This window comes from Rutidosis leptorrhynchoides, chromosome 7 (genome assembly GCF_046630445.1).
Source record: "Rutidosis leptorrhynchoides isolate AG116_Rl617_1_P2 chromosome 7, CSIRO_AGI_Rlap_v1, whole genome shotgun sequence".
NCBI classification, from domain to species: domain Eukaryota; kingdom Viridiplantae; phylum Streptophyta; class Magnoliopsida; order Asterales; family Asteraceae; genus Rutidosis; species Rutidosis leptorrhynchoides.
In genome coordinates this window covers 335005167-335023714 of record NC_092339.1, presented here as the reverse complement: position 1 = coordinate 335023714, position 18548 = coordinate 335005167, and the positions used below count along the sequence as shown (strand labels likewise).

The following is an 18548-nucleotide window of genomic DNA, read 5'->3' as shown; positions in this document are numbered from 1 at the left end:
AATACCGAGCTTTGCACAATGGTCTTTAAACTCAAGACTACCATATTCTCCTCCATTTTCCGACTTCAAGCACTTAACCTTCAAGTTAGTCTCATTTTCTACCATAGCTTTCCACTTCACAAAAGTATTAAACACATCGGATTTAGCTTTAAGAAAATAAACCCATACCTTTCGAGTGGAGTCGTCAATGAAGGTGACATAATAGCGAGAACCTCCATGTGATTCTACATTGGTTGGACCAAACACATCCGTATGAACGAGCTCCAATTTCCCCAACTTAGGTGCATTCCCCGATTTCCCAAAAGTCACCTTCTTTTGCTTCCCATATACACATGGTTCGCAAAACCCAAGTTCTACTTTCTTCAAATCAGGAATCCTCCCACTCGAAACAAGCATCTTCATACCCTTCTCACTCATATGCCCGAGTCTTCATTGCCATAGAGTTGATTCGGACTCAACATTAATCGTAGCAACCACCGTGTCTTCATCAAGCACTTCAACCATATAAAGAGTTCCCCTTTTATGTCCACGAGCCACTATACAACTACCCTTAACCACCTTCCATTGGCAGTTTTCAAAAGTAACCGTGTTACCTTCATCATCTAATTGACCAACCGAAATAAGTTTCCTTTTCAATTTAGGAATGTACCTTACGTTCTTCAAAGTCCAATTAGAACAAAGAGTAGTCTTCAAAACAACATCTCCAATGCCCTCTATGTTGAGTTGCTTGTTGTCCGCCAATCTCACCTTGCCTTGATATGAACGAAAATTCTTCATCATGCTTTTGACATGAGTAGCATGAAACGAAGCTCCCGAATCCAAAATCCAAGACTCCATAGAATTTTCAACACTACACAAAAGTGCATCATCACTTTCCCCTTCGGCCAAGTTTACACCTTTCGCGGAACCATTTTTGCAATTCCTTTGAAAGTGCCCTTTTTGATTGCAACCCCAACAAGTAACTTCACTTCTATCTTTCGATGAATTCCTCTTCTTAGACTTCTTCCTACCCTTCTTCTCACCGCGTTCAAATTTCCTACCCCGGTTGTCGGTACTTAACAAAGAACCGGACGTTGATTCTCCCGAGTTTCTCCTACGAGTATTTTCACCAAGAATCAAATCTCTTATAGCTTCAAACGCTAGCTTAGTAGTTCCCGTAGAGCTACTAACCGCGGTAACCATACCCGACCAACTTTCCGGTAATGATGAAAGCAAGATAAGTTCTTTTAGTTCATCATCAAACTTACTCTCTACCGATTCAAGCCTTGAAACGATATTATTAAATTCATTGATATGATCTGTTGCACTCGTACCTTCCTTCATCTTAGTATTGAACAACTGACGCATGAGAAATACATTATTTGCAGCTGTAGGTTTCTCATACATGTTAGAGAGTGCTTTCAAGCAAGCAAACGTCGTCTTCTCATTCACAACGTTGTATGCAACGTTCTTAGCAAGTGAAAGACGAATAGCACCCAAAGCTTGACGATCCAAAAGCGTCCAATCGGCATCGTCCATGCTTTCGGGCTTGGTCTCTAACAAGGGTTGGTGTAGCTTCTTTTGATACAAGTAATCTTCAATTTGCATCTTCCAAAAGCCAAAGTCTCTCCCATCGAATCGGTCGATTCTAAACTTTTCGTCTTCCGCCATCGTCCCTTTAACGAAACCTTGTGCTCTGATACCAGTTGTTAGGATATTAGGACCCAAACAACGCTAGTAATTCTATCAAGATCACTCAACCCACTTAATGAAAGCGTTAATTCTACAAGACTACTAGCCGAGTAGTGATACTATCAAGATCACTCAACCCACTTAATGAACGAAAGATTAAAATGCAAGAAATGTAAGAACAACACAAGATATAACGTGGTTATATGCAATCGTTGTGATTGCTTTAGTCCACGGACCAACTAGAGATCGTTTATTTACTGAATATTTGAGAGTGGTGTGTTACAATTGCATACAATGAGTTCTATATATAGAGAAAACAAGAACACCATGAAACTTCAACTTGATCTTCAAGTGTGCTAGCAATCATAAAAGATAAACCAACTAGCCATGCTTTCCACCTTGTATTGGCATGATCACATCCCTAATTTTAGGTGTAAAGTGATCAACTTTGCACCTAAAGTGAAAGGAGGCCAAAGCATGCTCGGATGTAAAGGTTGCAACTTGCCAAATTGCTGACAGAGAGGCGATGCGCCGCATCTGAAAGAGATGCGCCGCATCCCTATAGTTTTCCACGTTTCAGATTCAAGTACCAGCTCCAGATGAGCCGCATCTGGATCTGGATGCGCCGCATCTGACCCCTTTGATGCGCCATTTCAGCTCAATGCTCCGCATCTAAAACCTTCGGACTATTTTGCTGCATGGATGCGCCGCATCCTTAGAGTGATGCGCCGCATTTCACTGTTTCACGCTTACCGAAATCTGCAAAATCCGTGCAACACCTTAACTCACCTTTTGTGGCGCTTTTTCCTACTTTGTTTAAAATTCTCCATACTCCAACAGTTACAAATGACCCCGTTTTCGAGTTCTGTCAAAAGGATTCGTGCGATTTCAGAACATCAGAAGACATGATCCTAGGTTCTTGTCATGGGCTGATTCTAGTCAATAAATCTAGTGATCGCCACAATCATGAGATCGGTTTGGCTGTGATTGATCCCATTAATAAAAAAGTTTATGAGTTGCCAACCATTAAGAGTTGGTTGTTGTGTTCGGCAGGGATCGGTTTTGATAGTTATAGTTATACCAATAGTTTCAAGGTAATATGTGTCGGTTTTGATGTGGCTAGGGAGAAACAACGCACCATGGTTCATGTCTTGGGTTCTGGCTCAAGGTCATGGAAAGAGATATCAGAAGTCAAATCGTATCTTATAACTGGTGAGGGTATATATGCTCATGGATATTTGTATTGGTTAGATAATTGTTTTGATTTTCATTGTACACCACCAATTACTGAAGGGAGAAAGGTAGTACGATTTGATTTAAAAAGGGAGGAATTTGTGTTAATTGATCCTCCGAAATTCAAAGAAGACGGTTGGATTAATGATCAGTTGGTTGATCTAAACGACGAACTAGGTTATGTGTATAATAATGTTGCAAATTATAGCATTGAGGTGTGGATACTAAAGAATAATGAATGGGTGATGCATCTTCGATTAGATCAAGCACCTGGTTTGCCAGTACGGGTTTTGGGTTGTTGGAACAACGAAGGTGACATACTATTGACATGCGAACAGGGGAAGCGTATGTATGTGTATAGTCTGAAAACTGGCTATCGAAAAGACATTTATCGGGAAGATGAATGTCAAGCCAATATTAGAATGTATCGAAAGAGCTTGCTTTCGAATCATGGTATCAACTCAAATGCTCATTTGATTAAATGATAGGCAGTTGATAATTCAACAAGTTCATCAGTGATCCAAACTGATGTTAAAAAGAAAAGAAAAAGTAGTTTAGGAGAATTGTAATGTTCTACATGTGGCTGTATTTTAATTCAGAGATGTCTCTTTTATTTCATTTATTATTCAATTTGTATCACACTGGTTATTGGTCATGGTTGATTAAATCTGTTCACGATGTTTAGTAACTTAGATAATGAAAATGCGAAACAGAGGATACTCATGTGTGAAGAACTAGGGTATCCTAAGATTTGCTCATATTTGAAAACGTGATATCCAACAATGTTTTAGAACCGTACTTATGTGATTGGCTCATCAAACTTAAAATTAATTTACTGATAAGTAGTCATGGTGCAAAAGTGTTAGATTAACAACCAAAACAGCAAAGTAGTACAATTGAATAATACATTCCATATATGAAACCCTTTTCAATTACATATGGTGTTGCAGGAATTATTTTGGCATAGCCAAAAATCTTTGTTTCAAAATAATTCTCAAACAAAGGAACGAGAAAAGTAGGGATTATTGGGGAAATGCCAAAACCAAAAATTCTGACTGCACAATTCTCATACAAACAAAGAAACACAAACGTATTATAATCCTCGGACATCTCAATGCACATCACGGGTAAGTAAAACACACGTGACACGGATGCAACACATTTATTTGTGAGCATCCGTCTCACAAGTGTTCCACGTACCATGATATGCATTGAAGCTGCCCGAGGACCATAAAACTAATCCTTGTTCCTTTAAGATTGTAACATAGTTTGCATCGATGTATTAGACGCAAATCAAAAGGGCCACAGTTTATGGTTTTAGCATATCCAAAATAATCCCTTCTAAACAACATATACATATAACTTGAATTAAAATGTTATGTGTTCCTGAAGCCCCTGTTAATGGCCATGTTCTGATTAAAGTTTATGAACCAAATTTTGTCATTTGAGTCAAAGCTTTTGCATGTTCTTCCGTATATGAACCTTAATAAGTCATCATAAATCATATCTGCAATCTGTAAACAACAAATTTGAATATCAAATATTATTAAAGCAATCAAAATGACTTGCGTTCCCTGATAAATTGAAAATACAACATTGAAACAAATTATAAACCTATCACATTTACTTTTGCCAAAGAAGTCAATATATACCTGTAGAATAAAAAACGGATGACTGACAATTTAGGGCCGTGGATAGCTGAAGGTGCTGATAGAATTCTTCAGCAATCGATAAAATTAGGGTTTATTAGTCGAATATGCCATTAATAGGAACTAGGGATCCGAAGACGGGGATTGAACGAGAAATTAGGGTTTAATTGGATTGGATTTGGTAGTTGACTAGTATTAGTAGGCAACGCATCGGTCCTAATCTATAAACACTTTCAAGTTTAGTCCTTCCAAAAGATAATATGTAGCTCCAGTATCCATCCATTTTGAAGAAACTGCAGCTAGTTTAAAAAATACTTTGTAAATAATTACTCCTCTATACCATTATAGAAGTGTCAATAGGAGTGTAAATGAGTGAGTTATTCGTGACGTATTCAAGTTCGACTCGTTAAAAACTCGATTCGAGTCAAACATAAATGAGCTCGAGCCCTAAATTGAACTTATTTTGAAACTCGTTTAATAAACAGTCCCGAGTTCTAGCTTTATATCTCGAGATCTAACAAGCTCACGAGACACATGTAGGGCCGATTGATTCAATAAAAACATAAAGGGTTTGTGAATATCTTTAAGCATATCTATAATTACATTGTTCATGAAATGAGACACATGTAGGGCCTATTGATTCTTAGGGTTTATGAATGTTTTTGGAGATATGATAAAGTTGTGAATATTTTATGAAAAGAGTAGTTTTAAAGATTGGAAAAATGAGAGTGAGTCTCATATTGTCTCCGTTGAGCTTGTTTTTGGCCGATGAACGCACCTCTAACACTCCTTGCACGCGTATTTGGGGCGTTCGTGACACGTGCGCAACTACTTTATGTGTGGTCATAGACCACCATTAATGGGGCAGCACCCCACAAAACTAAAGCCCTTTATATCTATGTGCCATTTCACTTGGCACCTCTCTGACATCCCTGATGTCTGTAACGGGATGTCACCCGTGACGCTTTCGGAGCGTTAGTCACCAATTTGACGGAAAAAAAGACAAACGTCAAAATTTTTTAGACCAATCAGATTTCATCATTAATTTTTATATATTATTAATTAATATATTTTATACTCAACAACCAATAATATTTTATCACATCACCCACCACAAATTTAACACTTAAATTTGACATTCCCCTTAAAAAAAAAACTTCACTTCTTGACTTTGTCACATCACCAAAAAGTACATCACTTACCTTTAACTCACAGTCACGGTTAATGATGGTCTTAAATTTACTAGTATATTTATCACTTTTACCACTTAAACAGAAATTCAAATATTATTTGAGTTGTTTTGTTATGTTGTTGCTTATTGTTTAGATTAATTCAGTTTTTAGAGTTTAGTTATTATTCGATTGGTTTAGTTGTTTTCGAGGTTGTATCAATGACTCGGTACTTCAAGGTTCGGGTTTAGTTAGCTTGTGCTCGTTGTTTAGTATAGGGTTGTGTATTGCCTCCGAGCCTTGTAATGATTATGTTTACGGATGTATCTTTGTTCGCCTTCATCTTCTGATGAAAATATTTTGTTTGTTTTAATTTTAGCGTTATTTTAGCCAAACAAAAAAGAAAACAAACTTAAATACTCCCTCCGTCCCATATTTATTGTCACCAGACAAAAAACACACAGTTTTAGAAAATTTCACTAACTTTATTTCTCCACCAATGAAATATCTTCTCTCTCTAGATCCACCAATGAAATATCTTCTTTTCTTTCTATTTATGGAAGTGGACAATTAATTTGGGACATCCCAAAATGGAATACTGGACAATAATATAGGGACGGAGGGAGTAAAAACATAAAATGAACGGAGAAGGAAAGTAACGCTTTTAGGGCAAATAGAGAGATCAGATGGAAGTCTATAAAACAAAATGTGTTTAGTTGAAGAAAATTAAAAAGGAAGGAAAGGATCTACATGGCTGAAAGAGGATGAGTAGAGTAGCAGTAGTATGAAGATAATACAGTTATTTTGGACATGTTTATTGAATGTCATTGGTTAGTAAATAAAAAATGAAAAATAAAATTATGAGTGAGGAAGTAAAATGCTAGAGTTGCCCCGATCATCTGGGAGCTATTCATTAAGTTTCTGTTTTAGAGGTGTGAGGAATAGACGATAGACGATTTAATTTAAAACAACACGGAATAACAAAATATAAATATAAAAAACTTCAATTAAAAAGAAAAAAAAATACTTTTTACATTTCCAAAGAGTTCCATTTTATCTCGTTTGATTGCTCTGAAAATTGAAAAGCATGTCATATAATTTAACACTTGAAATAAAGAAAACGAAAACTTGCTATTCCACGCAACGTGATTTCATCAACATTGATCGGACATACATTAGCAACCATATCTAAAAGTCTTATGTTGTCCACTTATCTTGTGGTTAGTTTATCTCTTGTTAGTGTAATTAATTTTACATGAGTTATTTGTATTAGTTGAATACTAACATTTGATATTAAAGCATCAACTTATTCTACATTGTCATATGTTTGTCCACTTATCTTGTCGTTAGTTTGCCTTTCAAAAAAAAAATCTTGTCGTTAGTTTATCTCTTGTTAGTGTAATCAATTTTACATATGTGTTGTTTGTATTAGTTGGATACTAACTTTGGCTACACTAAGTGAAATCCAGTTTGTTGTCTCATTCGTCGGGTAAGCTCGTTGTAAGCGGGTCATCCAACATATTTTCTTCTGTTTTAATTCACGAGCGTGAAAAGGTCAATGGTAAATTTGTTAAATCAGGCCCGAAAAGTTGGAAAGCAACCTCTAATGCAGTTTAGTTTGCTTTCGTTTCATTGTTGTTGTTTTGTAGGTTTGGTTCCGACTTGTTATATTTTGTTTTAATGCACGTTTTTATCGTTTGTTTCCAAGTTTGTTCGGGTCGTTTAGTTTGTTTTGGTCCCAATTAGGCTCATCTGTAGTTAACAGTTAGCTTTTAGGCTATTTTATAGTCTAGTCTAGACCATAGCTCTTTACATTAAACAATGTTTTTAGTTCTTTCATTTTTCACTAAAAAGAGTTTTAGTTATATAATTTTCGTTATTTTGAAGTAAAAAAAATCTATCTATTATCTACCTATCTATCTATATCTATTACATATAATAAATCGCGAAGCTTATGCTGACGTGTCAATCCATAATCTCACCTTAATCAAGCATGCTGACGTGTTGATCCCTAACATAATCACAATTAACAATAATTAACAAATAAAATATCCGTGGTGGCATAATACGTAGAAGGAAACCCAAATCGTTATTCCGCCCAGATTTCCGAAGCCTCTTTTCTCCTACGGCACCTCTACAACCCATGGCCTTCAAACCCTAATACTCAATGATTCAATCGGAAAAGAATCTGACCCATCGCATACACACCCAATGCCTCAATTGATTGCACCGGAAAACACACTTATGAATGATTCAAAATCAAGATCATACGACTGGAAAACCAAAAAAACGATCGCCATAGCAACCTTTCATCATCTATCTTCGATTAGAACATTCCATCAACTCTTGTCGCGATTAAAGAACGATTTCAGGTATAGTCAAATACTATACATGATGTTATTATGTAGTAGACAACGATTATTATTTTATCAATATCAACACATTTTTTTTTTTGTGTTTTTTTTTTTTTGTATACATCTTTCGTGTGAATTTGGCCACATGGAGTATCTAAATATATGAATATCGGCATTTTTTTTATTTTATTTTTTGTTATTCTCAATTTAATCCCTCTGTATACAAAACTAATGACAATTTGATGACTAAAATTTAGAAACCTGCAAGCAGAATTGCTTATTTGCTTAACAAAGTTTTCAACTTCTATGTCTACATTTGATAGTATTATGTCTCCATATTGCATATTATGATTTGACTCTTTTTATTATCAAAAATGTTATGTTATATTATTATCTTACGAACTGATGCTTACATGGAAGGAAAAATGTAAGTTTCAATGTCAGTGACTGTTCCGCAGAGGTGGCAAATTGGATGGGGTTGGTTATGTGATGGGTCAAAACGATTTGGTTATGTGACGGGTTAAAATTGCCACCTTTGCAGACTGTTATCTCACATGTTGGTATACCTTTTCTCAAGTTTACTGTGTACTACTCAAGCTAGGTATGGAGAAGTGACAGTCTTTTAAAGTATCTCTCAGCTGGTACTAAAAGTTTTATGATTATGTCTACGTTTTTTACCCGTCCAATGAACGTTTAGAAATTTCATTAGTACTCAATATCCGAGAACTTTTTTATGCCTTGGATACGTGAGATTTAGAGCCTTAGAAATAATTTTCTTTTAATGAATTATATAGTGAGTAGCCTGAATAACAATGTATAACATAACACAGTAAAAGGATAACACACTAAATATTTACATAAATAATCATACAGAGTTCGAGTGCACATGAAAAAGTGTGAACCAACAACACCAACAATATCTTTCTTTGTAGCAAAATGAAGACCTGTCTCGGCTCAAAACATATGAAATTTAACTATAAAATGAATTGAAATGATGTATATTCTTATAAATACATTTCAGAACTTTTGACCCGTTCGACGTATTACTACTCAACTACATAGCATAGTCAATTCATAGCAATATTCCAATTTAACTGATCATATATGTAAACTCAAAGGAAGTTTTACACCAAAAGAAAGCTTAATGAGCTGGTCTAATTCCTTAAAAAGCAACAGTAGGTCACATGAATCATGATTACCTTATCTCAAGTTTATATACTTTTCAATGATGTTGTTTTTCTTAGTCTCATATTGTCGGGCTTGCGAGTTACGTGTCCTGTTAAGCACACATATTGGTGTACATTGACAATGTATGTACTCATTAGTCTCATTCATTTTGCTGATATGTTAATTTGCACGTTATATGTCTACAAATATGATCTCATTTGTTATTCATGTCATGTGTAGAACATTGATTAAGTTCAGATTGTGAAGTGCCATGTTCTCTTCGTTTATGTAAGCAAAATTATATATTTCTCTATTATGTTCAATACTAATGTGATGTATAATGATACTGGAAAATTTAACATGACAATTTATATTTAGGATATCACATCATCATTCGACCAATTGGATCCGGTCTTTCTACATTACCTATCTGACAATAAGTTAATTAAAATCTTTTAATTAGTACGTGTTTTATTTATATTGCCCCTTCAAAATTAGTCTTTGGTTGGTGTTTTAGGTGTAAAGACTAAAGATGATTCTATCGAAGAAGAGGTTGAGCGAGCTCGAATGAATTTATAACAGTCTGCACCCATGGGTGCTTTGTATGATGTATTACATGGTGCACAACAAAAACGTAAGTTCATTTTTTTCCTTTTAATTGGTTTTCAAATTCCATGATTCGTAGGTTTTTTTTTGCTATCGTAGTTAAAAAAAAAAATATAGAAGTAGACGCCCCTGGTCTCCTTTTCCATTTAGCCTCAAAGAGCTAAATTTTCTTATGGTGTAGCAAGAGTTCTTGAACATTTACATAAAAAGAGTCATGCTCCAGAGTACGTCTTGCTATTATTTTACCTGCAAGTTTGGGTAAAAAACTAAAGGGTCGAAACGTGTTTCGTCCTAAACGTGTTATTTCTTAGAAAGAGTCGATATAAATTGGCTTCGGTTGACCCACACATGATCAAGCATATTTTCGCCTAGGATAGAAATACGCTTGAGTGCAATAGAGGAGAGTTTTATTAGTTCAGCGGCGTTAACCTCCGGTCCGGATACCGTGATAACCCTAGCCGAGATGATGATCTCGGGAGGGTGGCTAAGGGCTGACCGCCGGCCGATGGACGGCGCTCCGATTGGCGGCGAAGGGAAAAACCCTACCAAGAGTGGTAGGTAAAAACCCTAGTGAAGATTGTGTGTAAAATTGGGTCCCCTAATTGATTGGTGACACCTCTATTTATAAGAGGGAATTAGGGTTTAGGAGGGAGACTTAATAGCGACCCATGGACCAAGCCCAATTACTAGGCCCGATGGGTACCGCCCATCATCAAGTCCCCCAAGTTCGGTGTGACATATGAATGTCATATCGAAGTTACAAATATGCCACCGCAAATAACTCATCACATAACCCGCACCGACTACGAAGTCAAATGCATAACGAATCCACATAGTAATGTGATGACGCGATGTAATAATTCCGCATGCCATGCAGTCATGAGGTGAGCGGGGATCCGTAGGGTGGAACCCTGCACAGTACGGCCAACACATCATAACTATGCGCGACACAGCCCCGCGCATTGCAATCATGCGTGATACGACCAAATGTGGCCCATGCATGTTAACCACAACTACTCGCGATGCATCATTGCGCTTAACGCAATGCAGCGATGTGAGCATGCTAACTTCCACTACCATCCGCAATGCACAAAGTAGCGACGTAGCAAAAACAAAACTGAAGGGATAGTGATAGTATACCATCATTCCCCCCAGTTCGGTATGAAATGTGCAAACATATCATGGGGAACTATAAATAAGACCATGTTAAAGTGACATCATGTAACAAGTAGTTGATCAGAACTCGTAGTTGTATACAAGGCATCTCAAACTCGCGGAGTCCGATCTCAGAGTCATATTGAGTCATCCTTACCACATATTTGTGAGGGGTATCAAGTAACCATGCGCTTACGCAGCGTAATCATGAACTTTTATGCATGTGTATGCATGTGATTGTAATTGCCTGATATCGCGAATTAAGACAATTCCCACAATGTGTGCATAAGTTAACCAAAACTTATGCACAATTTCGGGCGCTGCGTAAAATAAACCAATATTTTAACAAAAAGCCTGTGTGCGAGTCAGCACGAAAAAAGTTTATACTCATAAGTTACAGCATCACTTGCTCTGTCACGTACTAGGGGTGCACTTAGTTGCGTGGTAAGGCAATGCTAACTAAAAACAAACCAATGTTTTTATACTTAAGAGTTTCCCCAAGTAAACCAATACTTAGGATAATTTAATGTGCACAAGCAAACCAATGCTCGTATTTTAAGTCGACTTGGCAGCTTTCTAGTCTACGTGGCGCTTGGCTAGGGGAAACCCAATTCCCTTCACCTGCCGTTATATTCTAGCCTTGTAACCAAACAGGCTTCTGCCGCGCGGGGGCTAGAGGACACCCCTTAAGTAGGCAGGAACCGCACAATAAACTATTGATAAAATATGTGCGAGAGATTTATTGGCATTTGAAAGTTATTATATTTGCGACGCGTTTAATCTTGCCATGAACAATAGAATTTTGAGGACAACAGAATTCCACTCTTCCGTTCGTAAACCGTACAATCCTAGCGGGATTGCGAGTAATGTGGGGTTTAAGGATCTTAGAATTTAACTCTCCGGTCCGGCTACCGTGAATAACCCAGATCGATATGATGATATCGATGGGGTGGTTAAATGTTAAGTCCACCATTGATAACGTTCGTTGATCGATGGCCCCGTAAAGGTTGTAGGTTACCGTCATAAGAGACTGACCTGTTAACCTTAACCACGAATGAATGAATGATGATGATGGTTTACGTAACTAAACTATTAATTCAATAGTTCATAATCTACGTAACGGTTTGTGTTCTGTCGAATGATTTTAATCATGTGACGAACCAGGGAAACCCGTACAATTAATCATACTGTTAGAACCCGAAAACCAATCATGAAAATGATTGTAGGCAAGGAAGTAGGCGAAAATCCATAAGAAGAAGGTGTGTACCGTGTGGTCGTTAAGAACATAAGCTAATAAGTTGGGTGATCAAGTCCAACTAGCTCTATTACATCTCTATAACGTCGTCGCATGCCAAATGATGTGCAGCCATGGAATTATGCAAAGCCACCATGGTTTTAAGCAACGTGCGCAATGCACCAACGAAATGTTGCCATGGGCTTACGCAGAGCCGCCATGGCGCAAAGCTAAATGTGCAACACATATGCAACGTGTTGCACGTCGCATGAATAAACTGCGGCTATAGGCTTAAACGGAACTGCCATAGCGCAATGTAAAATGCGTAAAAGTGTTTTCGGCTAAGGGTCGTCGCCAAAGGAAACAAATAATCCCACTCAGCTGAAGCCATATATCATGGTAGCCCCCATTTCAATACTAAGTATTTAGTGGTGTTGAAATCCAACATTAAGTTGATACGACCTTCAAAAGGGTGATACAGAAACGCGCATAGAAATTCTAATAGAAAAGAACTGCGTAAAGCATTGCATAGAGAACTGTGCTCGAATGGGCGCGCAAAAGGGGCATAGAAAAGACCGCGCATTGCGTTGTGCAAAAGACCCTGCACAAATAACCGCTCAAAGAACTATGCAAGGTGCGCGAAGTAAAACTGCGACCATGGGCTTATGCGAGGCCACCATGGCGCAATGTGCGCTGATCACAGAAACTGCGGTTATGGACTTACGAGGACCTGCCATGACGCTAAGAAAAGTGTGCAATGTGTTGCGTGTTGCAACTCGCACGAACAAATTGCAGCCGTGGGCTTATGCGGAGCCACCGAGGCGCAATGTAAGTTGATCTAAGCATGTACAATGTATAATAGAGTCGCGAGAAGCGCGAATGGTACCATGCGGGATTAATGCCATAAGTGACACCCAACGCGTAAAGGTATTATGGGAAGATACCGTGTATTGTTGAAGCGTGTTGCGAAATATTTGCGTCATAATTCTACGCCTTTATCATAAAGAAGGTAATGAAGTGCATCGGTTCCGACAAACTAGTATAGTCAACGACGACACAACGAAATATGAAACGGGAGCGACCCGGTGTTATATAGTAGCATAATGACGCTCCCCCCAAAGGGGAGATATTCCTAAGAACACATATTGTGCAAACTGGCCACCAAAAATAAGTTGTACGAGCGCACATGACGATGGAACACATCTTTCCCACTACTAACCTAGCACACTGCTAGCCCTCATTTCAATACTACGAAAGTATTTTGTGATGTTGAAATCCAACATTAAGTTGACACCACCTTTAGGGGAGATGAACGTGTGTGGAAAAAGAATTAAAATTCTACGATTTACCATCGTATGGAAATGTACAAGGTACAGTGCCCACAAGAAACTATGCAAAACAAATAAACTGCAACCATGGCCTTACGCGGAGCCGCCATGGTGCAAAGGAAAAGTGCGCGCAACACATGTAAAGTGTTGCGCATCGCACATAAAATCTTGCGACCATGGACTTATGAGAAGCCGCCATGGTGCAAAGGAAAAGTGCGCGCAACACATGCAAAGTGTTGCGCAACGCACATAAAATCTTGCGACCATGGACTTATGCGAAGCCGCCATGGTGCAAAGGAAAAGTGCGCGCAACACATGTAAAGCGTTGCGCATCGCACATAAAATCTTGCGACCATGGACTTATGCGAAGCCGCCATGGTGCAAAGGAAAAGTGCGCGCAACACATGTAAAGCGTTGCGCATCGCACATAAAATCTTGCGACCATGGACTTATGCGAAGCTGCCATGGTGCAAAGGAAAAGTGCGCGCAACACATGCAAAGTGTTGCGCAACGCGCAAATAATCTTGCGACCATGGACTTATACGAAGCCGCTGTGGCGCAATGTATTGCAAAGCACAAATAGTCTGCAGCCATGGGCTTACGCGGAGCCGACATGACGCAATGCGTGTGCAAATGAACTGCACGTAACGCAAAAGGTGATATGACACCAAAAAATTGTGCAAAAACACTGGCTTCACAACAAAACAAATTTGTTTCGTGTTACGTATTTCTGAGACTACGGGAAAGTAAATCAAGAGAATTAATTTTCTTTTTACGTGCGTAACAACCAAAAAGTTAGTAATTAATTCTTCCCTTTCTACGCAAAGGCCAGGAAAGGTATGAAACCACGTCATAGACGTGAAAATAATCCGCATGAATGACATGCGCAAACATGCTTTAAGAGCTGTGCAAACGGCTGTACTATGTGCCACGCAAAGGGATACAGTCGGGTTATGCAATTGCAGTCAGGCTGCGTGAAAGGCCGCACAAAGGGTTGTGGTCGGGCGTTAGTAAATTATAGGATAGCCATTACAAATACAATTTGAATTGGTTGGATTGTTATGGTACGGCCTACCATTATAACAAAGGCTCCGTATAATCGAATGGTCTAATATGCTTGTACAACGAGTAAAAACGCTATCCAGAGTGACGTTAGATTCCTTATATTATAGTATTCCAATATAAGATCCTCTGTGAATTATTTATGCCCAGAGATCATAATCTTTCATCTAACAAACCTTTAGTGATAAATATAAATCTTTAATTAAGGAATCATAGATTCACCGCATGGTACCCTTTGGATCGAACATATCGGGCTGCGCAAGGGATGCAAACGACTTGCAAAGGATCGCAAAGTCTCCCGCAAAAGCAACAGCTAATCGTCCGTTAAGGACGCTGCATGTTTACTTTATATCCTTGCCGATATATAAACATTATAAGATAAAGTTATAAGAGAGATGATAGATACATTTGACCCCATAATATAAATTATGGATCATCTGTTACTACTTAACAATAATAAGGTCAAATAATTAAATGCTCGAAGTACACATCGATATATTTATCACAAATAATGCATGGCATATATTTGGAATAAAATAAGCCAGCTGGAGATACTCCGATATTCCCGGAGGCGTTATGATATGCCCGGGGGCGTTGCGATCTGCCCGTAAGCACTATGATCTATGCTGGAGCGTATCCGCACGTCATTGTTTAATATTGTTAATATGTAAAACAAATGATACATGCGTGCAAAAAGCTGCACAAATGATCGTGCAAATGAGCGCACAAAGAGTTGTGCAAAGGATCATGCAAACGTCGTCACAAAGGACCGCGCAAAGCGCCGTGCAAAGTAGTGCGAAAAGAGCCAAACATGCTCGCAAAGGATGCACAAGACTTGCATATATTAGCCGCAAGGGCTGCGACAAATTAACCACGAAATGTGCTGCAAATTACCCGCTAGGACATGTGAATCAACTGCGAAATTTAGCCGCGAAGGACCCTGCAAATCAGCCACAAAGGCTTATGCAAATCGTTGTATGGGGTGTTGCAATGAACTGTGGTCGTGGACTTAAGCAATGTTGTTGTTTTTTTTTTTTAACTACATATGATGATTCATATATGTGACAACAGTAAGTTTTTATCTGCAACTCTTTGCAAAACCCACAAGTAAACGACACGGGTTTGCCTGCGTTTTCATAATTCTGAATCTCATATCAATCAATATCCACATAATAATATAATATAAATATATATTGTATGCATAGTAATAATAAATGGCAAAGATTTAGCCAAATCCCGTTATCAAAACGAATCCATGTCATATATGTACTTCCGATATTTTTAAGTGCAACAAAAAATATCAAGATTTAGGCAGCGAAAATAAAGCCCTGAAATCTGAACCCAAAACATTCAATATTTGTTTGAAAGTTTCGTCTGGTCAGATCTCCACAATGGATTCAACTCAATTTTTTTCATTGTAAACAATCCTTCAATCGGTTCGATTCTAGTGTGTATGTTCCGCGAAAATATTGCGATGATAATTGCCAAATAAACTCAACCGATTGATGAAATCATTGGCAAGAACACCGCTACCCATTCTGGTTCCAATGGACTTGGGTACGCTTGGAGATCCGATCGAAAATTCCGGTGAATTATTAATCGTATATAAACATTCACTCCGTGTCAACAAATTATCAGGCAAAAAACTCGCTAGAGATCGTCGAGCTCCAGAGGCATAAGCCGAGCGGAACTGACTTCAATATTGTTGATGGATTTCGATTAAACATTAGCTCCTTTATATATATATATATATATATATATATATATATATATATATATATATATATATATATATATATATATATATATATATATATATATATATATATATATAGTCATAAAGATATATATAACATGCAAATCTATGTGTGTGGCGGTTGCGGTGTTTCAAAGCATATGAACTGTACGTGTATTGGGATACACCAACATACATGTTTTATATTAAACAACACCCATTCCAACCTTAATGCCCTGACTTAAATAATCAAATTCATTAATGAATTAACAAACAGCACAAGATATGCACGTACTCATCAGATTTAAGCAATGAAATAAAAAGTAAACTTACAACCGTTCTGAGCGAGGGAAGGAACGTGAGATATGTCAACTCTCAATGAAAGCACCAATTGATTAAGCATATTTTCGCCTAGGATAGAAATACGCTTGAGTGCAATAGAGGAGAGTTTTATTAGTTCAGCGGCGTTAACCTCCGGTCCGGATACCGTGATAACCCTAGCCGAGATGATGATCTCGGGAGGGTGGCTAAGGGCTGACCGCCGGCCGATGGACGGCGCTCCGATTGGCGGCGAAGGGAAAAACCCTACCAAGAGTGGTAGGTAAAAACCCTAGTGAAGATTGTGTGTAAAATTGGGTCCCCTAATTGATTGGTGACACCTCTATTTATAAGAGGGAATTAGGGTTTAGGAGGGAGACTTAATAGCGACCCATGGACCAAGCCCAATTACTAGGCCCGATGGGTACCGCCCATCATCAACACACACTTCTCTTTTTTTAATTTCAGGTGAACTTATGTGTTGATTATTATTATAAAATATAATATTCACTTCAATAACTTATCTATTAGAAGTAATTAGTTTAAAATAGAAGAAGGGACAAGTGTTATGGAATGAGGTTTGATTGTAATGAATTTCAACTCTTTTTTCAACTTTTAAATTTGTGATATCTTTTACAATAGTTGATAGATGTTAATATATGTATTGTATTTACTCTTTACAGATTTGAAACTCTAACTTCAGTACAGTATCAATTTACCTGCAATTATATGACTTTTCATTTGTCTAAACTTCATAATCATCTTCTTTGGTTAGTGTGTTTTAGGAGTGTATTCCAAGACCAATTAAGTGACCATTGCACTCTTTCTACTGAAGTCACTTTTATCTACAATTTTCTTTCTTCAGGTATGTTAACTTACTTTTGTTAATTCCCTGATCTTTAAGATGCATAATTACTAAAGGTGGCAAGATGGGCCAGTTGGTCGGGTTGCATAACGGGCCATAACAGTGTCGGGTTAAAGCACGTCAAATTTATAGTTGTGTTGCAACCTTTTATCAGATTAGTAATACATTACTTGTAGTTGTCAAAACATTTGACTTTCTTCTTAGTCAGTGAATAATGTGCATTAGGAGTTCCATGCATTAAAAGTAGTGTGGGTGGGTTATACAGTTTCACCCCCTTTGACCCGGTTGAAAATGTGTATATAATTTAGACCCATTGATAAGTGAATGATGCGCATACCACGTTGCCAACCCTCTTCACATACCTCCAACCTGTATCACGCTTAGGAATTTTCTAGCTACTTTTAGTTATAGGCTTATAATGTTTGTTATACGGTAACTCCTTATAAATTATTGTATAAGGCTTGCTCTGTACGTATAAAATATCGAAATCCCCAAGTAGCCTGAAATACAGTCACATATTTTAATTACCTGAATCACGTATCATATAGGGTATCAATTGGTATGGCTGAAGCTGAAAAGCTTTGAAGTGACTTAGAGGGCATTACCAAGCAACTTGATAAATTACAGATTCGAGATCAGTTTGAGGAGGAAGCTTCAAGTATGTGATTTAATTGAAGGCATATAATTGTATGGAACTAAGCACACATTCACCACACTTATATTAATATTATTGTTGTGGACAACTTGCGTACTATCTAACTTTAAATCTGAATATCATGAATATCATGTTGATGTGAATGTGTCTTAAAAAATATGTATATCCAAATCTTATTTAAGCAAGTTCAATATTAACTCATAATGGATATTACATCACGTATCATTGTTTGAAATCTCTATCTTGCAGCGACATCATTTTATTTATCGCTCAAGTTGTTCAATTACAATTTCCATAAAGTTTCACATGTAGTTCTTTTTATTTTAACTATATTCATTTTTTTTACT

The 18548-nt window shown here is 37.6% G+C and overlaps 1 long non-coding RNA gene across 1 annotated transcript; it reads left to right on the top strand.

Annotated features, from left to right (window-relative positions):
• Positions 1 to 7770: 7770 nt before the first annotated feature.
• Positions 7771 to 18319, top strand: LOC139858366 (uncharacterized). The gene is made up of 5 exons (XR_011762914.1): positions 7771 to 8094; positions 9484 to 9531; positions 9622 to 9877; positions 17457 to 17546; positions 18095 to 18319. It is a non-coding gene; the product is annotated as an uncharacterized lncRNA (long non-coding RNA).
• The last annotated feature ends 229 nt before the right edge of the window (positions 18320 to 18548 follow it).